This window comes from Dipteris shenzhenensis, chromosome 27 (genome assembly GCF_047967505.1).
Source record: "Dipteris shenzhenensis isolate YYH24624 ecotype China chromosome 27, Dip_SZ_1.0, whole genome shotgun sequence".
In the NCBI taxonomy this organism is placed as follows: Eukaryota; Viridiplantae; Streptophyta; class Polypodiopsida; order Gleicheniales; family Dipteridaceae; genus Dipteris; species Dipteris shenzhenensis.
Genome location: NC_141622.1, coordinates 42931801 through 42943004, shown reverse-complemented (window position 1 = coordinate 42943004; position 11204 = coordinate 42931801). Strand labels below are relative to the sequence as shown.

Here is an 11204-nt window from a genome sequence, read left to right as displayed (position 1 = left end):
AACGAGTTTAGAAAATCATTTGCTTTCTCTTCTTTCTCTTTTGGATCCAAAAGCGCTTGCTTTACAACTATACTAAGAGGCATCCACTCACACTTCTGCACTCTTGATTTGTAGCATTGTGAATCATTGGGTTTCTTTCCAAATTTGTTTGTTTAATAAAGACGCTTTGAGAAACATAAAAGATATACTAATATCAAAAGTAATACAAATTTGAGAAATACAATCTGTACGATGCGCTGTAGCCTGTTCGCATGGGTTGGCACTACGCTCCTTTAGGATTAAATAAAATAACCTGTGAGATAGATATTGTCACTGACTCATAAGGAAATCGTTTCACGTCCTGCAGTATGTTCATAGGCATGGCTCTTCAGGACTCGAGTCCATAAAGTATCCGTTTTGCAGGCCTCCGTTCCAGCTTGCAGATTGCTGCAGTGACCTCAGAGGCTGAGCAGTGAGACCTCCCTTCGCGTATATATGGATGGATCATGGACCATGGCTGAGTAGTGAGACGTCCCTGCTATGGAGATGGCACCCTCTTCTATCCCACTTCCACTGTTGATGGTCACCTTGCTGCTTTGCATCGTTGCTTCCCTAATCGTCTTCTCACGATCCCGTAAAACCTTGCAACCTCCTGGGCCTCTCGCCTTACCCTTCCTTGGCCACCTACATTTGCTCGGAAAACTCCCGCACCAGTCCCTGCACAAACTCTCCCAAGTCTATGGCCCCTTGATGTCCCTCCGATTTGGTTCCGTCCCTGTTATCGTTGCTTCAACTCCAGACATGGCCAGAGAAATCCTGCAAACCCATGACCTTACATTTGCTTCTCGAGCGCGAACAGCAGTGGGCGTTTATACTCTATTTGGCTGCTCAGACATCGCCTTCGCTCCTTACGGCCCCTACTGGAGACTCGTCCGCCAGCTTTTCGTTGTGGATGTCGTGAGTAGCAAAAGGCTGGAGGCCTTCCGGCCTGCGAGAGCACAGGAAATGGGTCTCCTAGTCCGATCCGTGTGGGAAGACTACAAGGCCGGAAGCTCAGTACCGCTACGTTCAAGATTGACGTCTGCTGCTAATAATCTCAACTGCATGTTAGCATTGGGAAGAAGGTTCTCGGAACTGGGCGATTGCTATAGAGATCGACCCTCGAGAAGCCTATTAGATCTTGTACAGGAAGTCATGCACCTGCTTGGTGTGTTCAACGTTGGAGACTTTCTGCCATACTTGCAATGGATGGACTTGCAAGGACACGTGAAACGCATGAAGATTTGTGCGAGAGACTTGAAAACAGCGTTTCAAGAGATTATCGACGCCCGCCGTGAATGGAAGAGAGCGCATTCGAGCTTGCAGCCAAAGGACTTCCTGGACGTGCTGTTATCTGCCTCCGAGGACGCTGAAAGATCAGACGTGACCATTACAGACGACAACATCGTGGCAGTTTTGACGGTACGAAGTAGAATGCTCCACCTTTTTTAACAAGATTGTCGAATGCATGTGGTGCTGAAAAAGTTCGAAGTTACACACTTCGTGACATGCCTTTTCTCGTTCAGGACATGTTTTTGGCCGCAACGAACTCGACGGCGATCACGATCGAATGGGCGATGGCGGAGCTACTGAGGAAGCCCGAGATCATGAAGCGACTGCAGGAGGAGCTAGATTCGGTGGCGGGGGCAAATGGACGATTTATGGAGGAGGCGGACATGGAGGGGCTACCGTATTTAAGAGCGGTGGTGAAGGAGACGATGAGGTTACATCCGGTAGCGCCATTGCTGATACCACACGAGACGACGGGGAGATGCAAGGTGGCAGGAGGGAGGTACGAGGTGGAGGCAAAGACGATGGCGATGGTGAATGTATGGGCGATAGGGAGGGATGAGAGAGTGTGGGAGAAGGCGATGGAGTTCAGGCCGGAGAGATTTGCAGAGAGTGGGGTGGACGTGCGAGGGCAGCATTTTGAGCTTCTACCATTTGGCACTGGAAGAAGAGGGTGCCCTGGGATGGCTTTTGGGCTCTTGAACGTTCAGTTGATGCTCGCACATTTGCTCCATGCCTTCCTCTGGTCTCTCCCTCAACCCTCCCACCTTGATATGTCTGAGGAATTCTCCCTTGCAGTTAGAATGGTTAAGCCCCCCATTGCCTTTGCAACCCCTAGATTTCCCCCCCACTTCTATCACCTTTGACTCAGAGATGCTCGTGTGGGGGAGCATCCGGGGAAGATCTGATGTTTCCAGAGTCTTCACTCTAGCTACATTGCCTTGCTCTTGTTTTCAGCATCTTCACTCACCTATCCTCGCTATAAAGAATTGATCCTTGCAATGTTCTACTCAAAATGATGAGTTTTTATGCCGTGACATGCACCGGCGGCCGCTAGCAAATGAATCTACTAGTCGTCATCATAATCTTTCTTTCTTCTCTTATAAAGATGATATTGACTAGGACATGTGTCAAAAGTAGCTAGCCGATGAATGAACTAATCTTCTTTCTTGTGTTAACACTATATTTTAAAACTTGTCAATCATGAAATAAACAACCAACAGTGAAATATTTGGCTCGGTGAGCGACGCCCCTGCGAGTTGAGAGCTGCAGTGCATGTCCGCCGTGCCCTCGGGTAGCGCACAGAAGTTGCTTCGTAGTGCGAAGCGCCGTGAAGGAGCAATCGAAGAGACTGAGGAAGAGATGGTCGAAGGAAATGACGCTGAGTCAACGGAAAAAGCTCTGCCTTCTAACCCTCGAGACATTCTGAAAGAGAATCAGGAGGGAGATGAACCTCTCGCTGAAGCTAACCCCCATCGTATGCTTACAGAGATCGAGGAAGAAATTCAGAGAAGGGACCTTGAGTCAGCTGAACTGGCAAGAAAGCAGTGCAGTCTCAATTGGCTCAAGCTAGGGGACAGCCCCACGAAGCTTTTCTTCCAGATGGTTAAAAGAAAGCACCAGAGGGAGACAATCGACCGTGTAATGAACCGGGAAGGGGTTGTAGAGACTAGGTTCTGGCACATAGCAGATGTGTTTGTGCAGCACTTAAAGAACCTAGTGGGCCCCCAAATTCTGCAGGATGATGCCTGGACCACTGAACTAAATAACTGTTTATCAGGGTTGGAGACTAGAATAGACGAGGCGCAAAGAGTTAGACTGAATAGGAGATTCACTTAGGATGAACTCAGGACTGCTCTCTCCCTAATGAAAAAGGATAAGGCACCGGGCTCTGATGGTTTGGCTTCTGAATTCTATGAATGCTTTTGGGATGTGATGGGGAAAGACTTAACAGAAATGGCTAATGCCGCAGCCCTGAAAGAGGCACTTTCTGTGGATGTGAATATGGGGCTCATTAAATTGTTTCTCAAAAGGCAATCTAGACTGCAGGTTGGGGACTGGTGCCCCATTATAATGCTGAATGTGTCGTATAAGATTATCACAAAGGCAATGGCCCTGCGCATTAGAGGGATTTGCATGCTCATTGTAGACAAAGAACAAACCGGGTTCGTAAAGGGTAGAGACATCTTTGGAAATATCTTGAATGCCAGCTCATCTCTCGATTATGCAGTGGTTTCGCAGCAAGATTGTATACTGTTTGGTTTAGATCTGGACAAGGCATATGACCGCATTCGCCTGGGACTTTATTCTAGCTGTCATGAACAGACAGACTGGGATTTGGAGTTGGCTTCTGCAAGATGGTGAAAATGCTATTTACAAATGCCTCAGCAACCCTCTGTCTGAATGGTGGGATCGTAGGCTGCTTTGAATTAACCAGGGCGATTAGGCAAGGTTGTCCCATAGCACCCCTGTTATTTGCTATAGCCTTGGTGCCTCTCCTCCATATGATGAAAGCTGCAATTAGGGACAAAATCCTTTGTGGAGTTAGCCTCCCCTCCGGGGCTCAATTCAGTTCCCAGATGTTCGCAGATGCTCTAATGATATTTTGCAAAGAAAATAAGGTCAGCTTGGATTCCCTCAAGAGGATAATCACAGTGTTTTGCCTTGCATCAGGGTCGGTTTGCAGTTGGCAAAAATTGTTTGGCCTAAGGTCCTCATCAAAGCCCATGCCCGAGTGGTTGAACGAGATGCCCGTGCAGTGGATACCTCAGAATCAGATTGTTCGACACTTAGGGGCCCCCTTAGGATTAAAAGTTTCGACAAGAAGCTGGTTTGATTGGGTTAAAGAAAAAATCAATGCAAAACTGAGGACTTGGTGTAATCTCCCATTAGGTTGGAATGCCAGATGCCTTGTTTTGCGTCATGTTCTTACAGCGTCTCCAACTTACTTAGCTTCAGATTGGCAGTTTAAGGGGACACAGTGGCATCAAATTGAGAAATTATTCCGGGCATTCCTAAAAGCTCCCAAGCAGGAAGGAGGCCTTGGAATCCCAGATTTGGCGATAAAAAATGCTTCGTTAGTTAGCAAGTGGTTGCCAAAACTGGTCCAAGATTCAGCCCCCTGGATAGAGCTAACACAATAATTCGTGGAAAAGGGACGCAGCTACAAAACTCGGACATGGAAAAACCTTAAATGGTATGAGCGCATATTCTCTGATTTTCCATTAAGGGTAAGTGGTTCGGACCTTGCTGCCGGCCTAGTGGATGCTTGGAAAGAGGTGTTAAGAAGCTGTTCTTGGGAAGGGGTTGGAGGTCTCAAAGGAGATGCCAGTTTGAATGAATGCATTTGCTGGAGTAGGGCACTCCAAATTAATAACCAATCGTTGGCTTATTTAAATCTAGCCATGGCCAGGAGCATTTGCAAGAAAGGCCTGGTTTACTGAAAACAAATATGGGACCCCAAGAGAGGTAATTGGTGGACGCTAGGGGAGATCTGCTGTACGTTCTCTCTGACTACACAGGAAATTGCATTCTGCAGGGTAATCCTAAGTCTAGTTGGAGAAAATTGGCCTACCAAACTGCATAGAGGCTGAAGGAAGGAGACTCCACCACTGGTGTATAGGGAAGACTCAGCTCAAAAAACTGTCAGCCAAGGTTGTTTACAGGAAACTATTGGCAGGGAAAGTAGAAACAATGAATCTTAATAAGAAGTGGGGTCTCCGACAAGGTTCGGGCTGGTGGCGTGGAAGACTCAAAGAGATTTGGGGCAAGGGAATGCCGGGAAAATTCAGCTTTACGCTCTGGAAATTGATGAACAAGTGGCTGCCTGTCAGAGCCAAATGAGCGAGGAAATTCCAGGTGAACCCTCTATGCACGTTATGTGGAAGAGCGGAGGAACACATACTTCATTTGTTCTGGTGCTGCCCCGTTTTGAGACAATTGTGGCTAAGGATTGGGTCTGCTGTCAGGAAAGCAGGACTAATGTCTCAATTTCAGATTGTCGCTAACTGGAAACTTGCAATACTAGGCGACTCCCATGGACACTCATCAACGTTCAAAGAATGTTGGCCTTTTTTGAGAGGAGCGGCGTGCTATGCTATCTGGACTGTCAGGAATCAAGTAGTCTTTCGGGATAATCCCGGCTCGGGTGGCAAAGAGCACGTATTATCGAAGGTTGCCAAAACCTTCATTATAGACACAGCCACGACGGTCGAAATTTCCCACCCGTTGGTTAGTCAGAATCTCAGGGAAATAAGTTCTCTCCTTTAGGAGGAGGGTATAACTGCTGGCATAGTGTAGGCCTAGGGTTACCACCCCTTTTGTTGGCCACCTTTTTGTAAGGGTCCAGTTGGGTCTGATCCCCCCTCTTTTTAATATTAAACTTACTTATTAAAAAAAAAAAAAACTTGTCAATCACACCTTCATCAAAGATCCTTTAATACTCAGAGTTCTATGCTGCCATTAAATGAAATGGCAAATTCTCCTAAGATGTTAAAACAAATTTGCTACAAAACTTGTGAAAGTGCCTCAGATTCTTCTCTAATGATAATGCTCCTTAGCTTCCAAGGATGTATTCCCATTCCACACTCACATCATTTTCAAAGCTTTTTGGAACAAGACATACTAATTTCTCAAGTGAGCCCAATAATGATTTTCATTACTTTTGGATAATTTTCTTGGTGATCATATAGGAGACCCCTACTTACATACTAGTCTTACATTTCTTTCTTTATTAGATTTTATGACTTTATGAATAATTTAAAAACTCCAATAGTAACCATGGGATCATTTCTTTGAAAAAAGAATTATGGACCAAGGAGTTCAAGACCCTTGGCCATGCTCAACATGAGCCACAAAATCATAGCTAAGGCTAGGCTTGCACTAAGACTCAAGATGAAGATGCAAGTCTCAATAAGGAAGGATTAGAAAGGGTTCATTATAGGTAGAAATTGTCAAAAGAGCCGAAAAAGAATCTTGCTAAGCCAAGTTTAAAACAAGATAGGTAGACGAGATCATGAAGGATCAAAGTACACAACGAAATCCATAAGGGAGAGGCTCAAGATGGCCACAATCAATCTGACATCTATTCCTAGCTTATTTTCCACCATACAATGATAGGCCTCTTATATAAAGAGCCTCAAGGTCACCTTTACACATCAGTAGCTTATGTGGCACCCTTATCCTTATCTCGCCACCTCATGTCTTATCTTCTAGGCTCTTCTCACACCTCTCATTCAATCATAGATTTCTCGTGGATACCACTCTCCTGCACTCTTCTACCTTCTCTAACATCACATATTTCAACACCCCCCCTTGATGCTAGGGCGGTCGAATACCTATGTCATCATAGGTGTAGTGTTTAATTAAAATGATAGTTTTCCCCCTTTAGTCCCCTACTAGGATCATTAGCCTGTGGTATCACTAGGATGTGGGAATTTACATACTCTCGTGGACTCGTCCTCATCAGGTAGGATGTCACTCACTTACATTGCCTCTTAGCTTCCTTGGCTACATTATCAGTGCATAAGGCAAGCTTATTACAACAATTAGGATTCAATCAAAGAATGGTTTGGATATATTTAACCTATAAAAGTACTACAATAGAAATTTGATATGCTCATTGCATAGATAATAATTTGTTGAACATTTTTGCTTTTGGACCTCTGCGAAATTTTCTTTGGATCAAAATTTCTGGCTTGTCAAAGTTTCTCATCTAGGAAGGTGATCAAGATGATGTGGTAGAGGGTATTCTCATGCTGCATGCAAAAATATATTTAGCAAGCACAATATGCTATGTATCATGTGTCATTTGATGACATGACATTTGACACGTTGATGAGGTGGTAGGATAAGGTTGCCATAGCGACACTCCTTTAGTTAACCTCTGACTACACCGTAGCTACCTAAACTAAACCATGGTGAGTTGTAATCTGCCACATGTTCATTTTCTAGCATACAATGATAGGCCTCTTATATAAAGAGCCTTAAGGTCACCTTTACACATCATTAACTTATGTGGCATCCTTATCCTTATCTCTCCACTTCATGTCTTATCTTCCAGGCTCTTCTCACCTCTCATTCAATCATAGATTTCTCCTTAATACCAGTCTCTTGCACTTGTCTACCTTCTCTAACATCACATATTTCAACACCCCCCCTTGATGCTAGGTCGGGCATAACCGAATACCTATGTCAGCATAGGTGTAGTGTTTACTTAAAATGATAATTTCCGCCCTTTAGTCCCCTATCAGGATCATTAGCCTGTGGTATCACTAGGATGTGGGAATTTACATACTCTCGTGGACGCGTCCTCATCAGCTAGGATGTCACTCACTTACATTGCTTCTTAGCTTCCTTGGCTACATTATCAGTGCATAAGGCAAGCTTATTACAATGATTAGGACTCAACCTAGGCTTGCAAGTACCTTCCTTAAGTATTCTAAAACTATAGCAACCATACCATGATACCAGGATCTTAGCAACTCCTCTTTTTATTTCAGTAGACTTCGCCACAATAGCTCCTCTCTTTCCAATAGCAATAGTTGACATCGTTGCACATCAATCTTTTCTTTGTAGTAGCAAATATTTGATTGTAGCATGCCTCTTGCATAAGTGGGTAAACCTAACATTCTCTCTCTAAGATAATCATGAGTGTGCTTATATCTTTTCTTCTTAATAGAAGGCATGATAAATGAACAAACACTCTAAAAACAACAACCTCGGCTTAGCTTAACCTATGCTCTTATACCATGTCCAAAAAAATGGAAAGGATTTTGCTAAGCCTATTCCAAACTAAGATAGGTAGACAAGATCACGGAGGATCAAAGTACACAAGGAAATCCATAAAGGAGAGGCTCAAGATGGGGACACTCAATCCAATGCCTATTCCTAGTTCATTTTCCACCATACAATGATAGGCCTCTTATATAAAGAGACTCAAGGTCACCCTTACACATCATTAGCTTATGTGGCATCCTTATCCTTATCTCTCCACCTCATGTCTTATCTTCGAGACTCTTCTCACATCTCTCATTCAATCATAGATTTCTCCTTAATACCACTCTCTTGCACTTTTCTACCTTCTCTAGCATCACATATTTCAACAAAAATATTATGGAAGACATAATTACCCTATGGGAGGGCATAGAGTTAGTAGAGGCAGAAGGGTGAGATATATGTTTCATGAAGGTGGACTTTGACAATGGGACACCACATGGGTAGGAGAGTTTGGTTTTTGCTTGGATGAAAAGATGTGTGGTGTCTAGGAAAGATTTTGAACAAAATGAGGAGACGTGGAGTGCAGGAGATGTGGAGTGCAACTTTGCAACAAAAAGATGTTGAACAAAATGAGGAGACGTGGAGTGCAACTTTGCAAAGAAAGGTATGATTTACACCCATGTAGTAGGACTTATAGTTGAGAAGGAATATTTTGTGCACCTCTTCATGAAATGAAAGGATGTAGAAGTTGGTGGTGAAGTTTTGTACTATCAATGAAGGATGCAGCTAAACACTTTGCCATGCCACCTCCTGAACCATTGCAATTTCCAGATCTTCAAAATGTATTGGAGGCTCTCACAAACATTTGGAAGCAACATCTAGAGGTAGAGTCAACTAGAATGCGTACAAAAACCATGCTCGAGTACTTCGAGGAAGCAAAACATGCAAGTGAAGTTGATGCACCTCCAAACAAGATCGGACCCATTCAAAAGATGATGCGACTCAAGAAAATGAAGAGATAAAGTCCTCCAAAAGTCTTACTTGCACATCAATTGAGGAGGATAAAAGAGCATGAAGGAAGCTCCAATGCGGTTATGGTGCAATCCCTCAAAAATAAATTGCATCATCAAATGCAGAGGGCCAGTACTTCCAGAGCACTTGTACCAGTTGCAAGCATGCTAGTTGGGAGTAATAAAAAAAGACGACACTCATCAACTTTGAGACCACAAAGGGAAATTCAAGAAAAAGAACAAGACGTGCACATTAATAAAGATGAAGTAACATCAATAAAAACTCTAAATCTTTGTCTTAATGAGGCAGTTACTCAAAATGATCCCGGATATATTTGGGATCAATTACTCTATCCCATGAATGCAAAATCAGTGGGGACGGTTGGCCTTTCTACAAATAGCAAGATACTTGTTAAATCCTTCGTAGCAAAAATCTACAATGTACTGATGAATGGAAGGACACCAGTATCAACCAATATAGTTCTTCATCCAACTCTCTTTATACCTCATAGAATGGCTATGGATAAAGCTATTACTTTGGGTAGTCTTATATTTTCCCAAGAAGTCTTCACCAACTTTCTTGGAACAAGAATTTTAGGGTCAGGTGTGACAAAACATGTGTGCCTCAGGATCTATGGAGCACTCTAAGGTGGATGAAACCTATGTGTAAACATGATGATGAGAGTGCTCATGACATGTACTTCAAGTCAATTAGGTTCCAAGATAGATTAGCTTGGACTCATAAAGAGAATCTTGAGATAGTGCAAAGTGCTTGATTGATATTACTTCAAATGAACCTCCCTTTTATAGGTGAGGGTACTTACATCCATATACTTGCTCACATGTGGGATATCTCCTCCATGCCATGTGGCAGCTTGCCCTTTACTCATACCTTTGCTCTACATGTGCTCATGGCACCACAACTCTCAACACCCCCCCTTGGTGCCATGATCCTTTCGCTACTGCAAGGTGGTCAGATGTGAGTTACAAGATCAAATCCTCCCTGGGTGCTTGCATGGCTACTCTCAGGTGGTCAGGTTTGATTTACAAAATATAGGCAAGGTTGGCAAGGTTTTTGTTTCTCAATACATTCCATTGATGTCACCTTTTGGCTCATGGCTTGATGACGATGGCGTTCGCTTCTTTGCTTGGTGTAGCTTCATGCATGATGCTTTGTTCTTCCATGTGCCTTGATGCTTTATGTGTGGATGCCATGCTTTGTGCTATGGTCATCTCATGCACTTGTGCTTTTGGCATGCTTATGACAGTGATGTGTGCATTCATGCTTTAATTTATCATTTGTTGCAAAGGTCTTACCAATTAATTTCTTTCAATATTGGCAGTGTCTAATTGCATACAATGATTCTGATTTAACAACATGTAGAGCTCGAAAAGACAATCACTTTTCCTTTTTGGAGCGTGTCCAAATTCCTCGTAGATAGGGAGTTACGACTTGTTGAAGATTTTTTGAAGAAGAGGGCCTTTGATGATGTGGCACAGGGATTCACATGCTAAATTCCATACTATGCTTAGCAAGGGACTCTGTGCTTAGGCGGCACTATGCCATGTGGCAATCTTTAAACCCAAATAGGTTAACCCATGGTTACATTGACTTTACCATGGTTCACCTAAACTGAACCTAACTATAAACTTAACCACAGTTGAACACACCCAACCTTATCTGCCACGTGGCCTTTTTTAAGGAACCTTGGAGATTTGAAGGTTTGCTGTGCAGGGAAGGTCGACGACGGACGAGCGGCTTTGATGGAGGGAACTCAAGGATGACGGGTGGAGGTATAATTGAGCTCTTTGCTCATGAACTTGCCGTGGAAAATCAGCCTGTGTGTCGACGTTGCAATGGAGGGAGTCGTTCACTGTTTTCTTTGATCACTGGAGTCGCCACATTTGGAGACGGAGGAGACTTACTGGTCAGGTTATTGTAGAGGAGCGTCAGTGAGCTGATTCCATTGGCTGAGCATAAAAAGAGAAGGCTGTCCACTGTGGGTGGAGTAGCACAATTGGAAGAGTCACCTCAGAAGCTCTCGGAAGAGGCTAGGAGAGCTGTGTTGATGGAACGCAAAGGTTACATGAGCAGCCGGTTGCCTGCCTCAATGAAGATGCCGTGAGAGTAAAAGCAGCTATGGGAAGTCGCCAAAGGAGTTGGCGTTG

General features: G+C 43.9%; 1 pseudogene; it reads left to right on the top strand.

Moving 5' to 3' along the window:
- The first annotated feature begins 519 nt into the window (after window positions 1-519).
- On the top strand, window positions 520-2174 carry LOC147884332 (cytochrome P450 71AU50 pseudogene; annotated as a pseudogene).
- Window positions 2175-11204: the final 9030 nt, after the last annotated feature.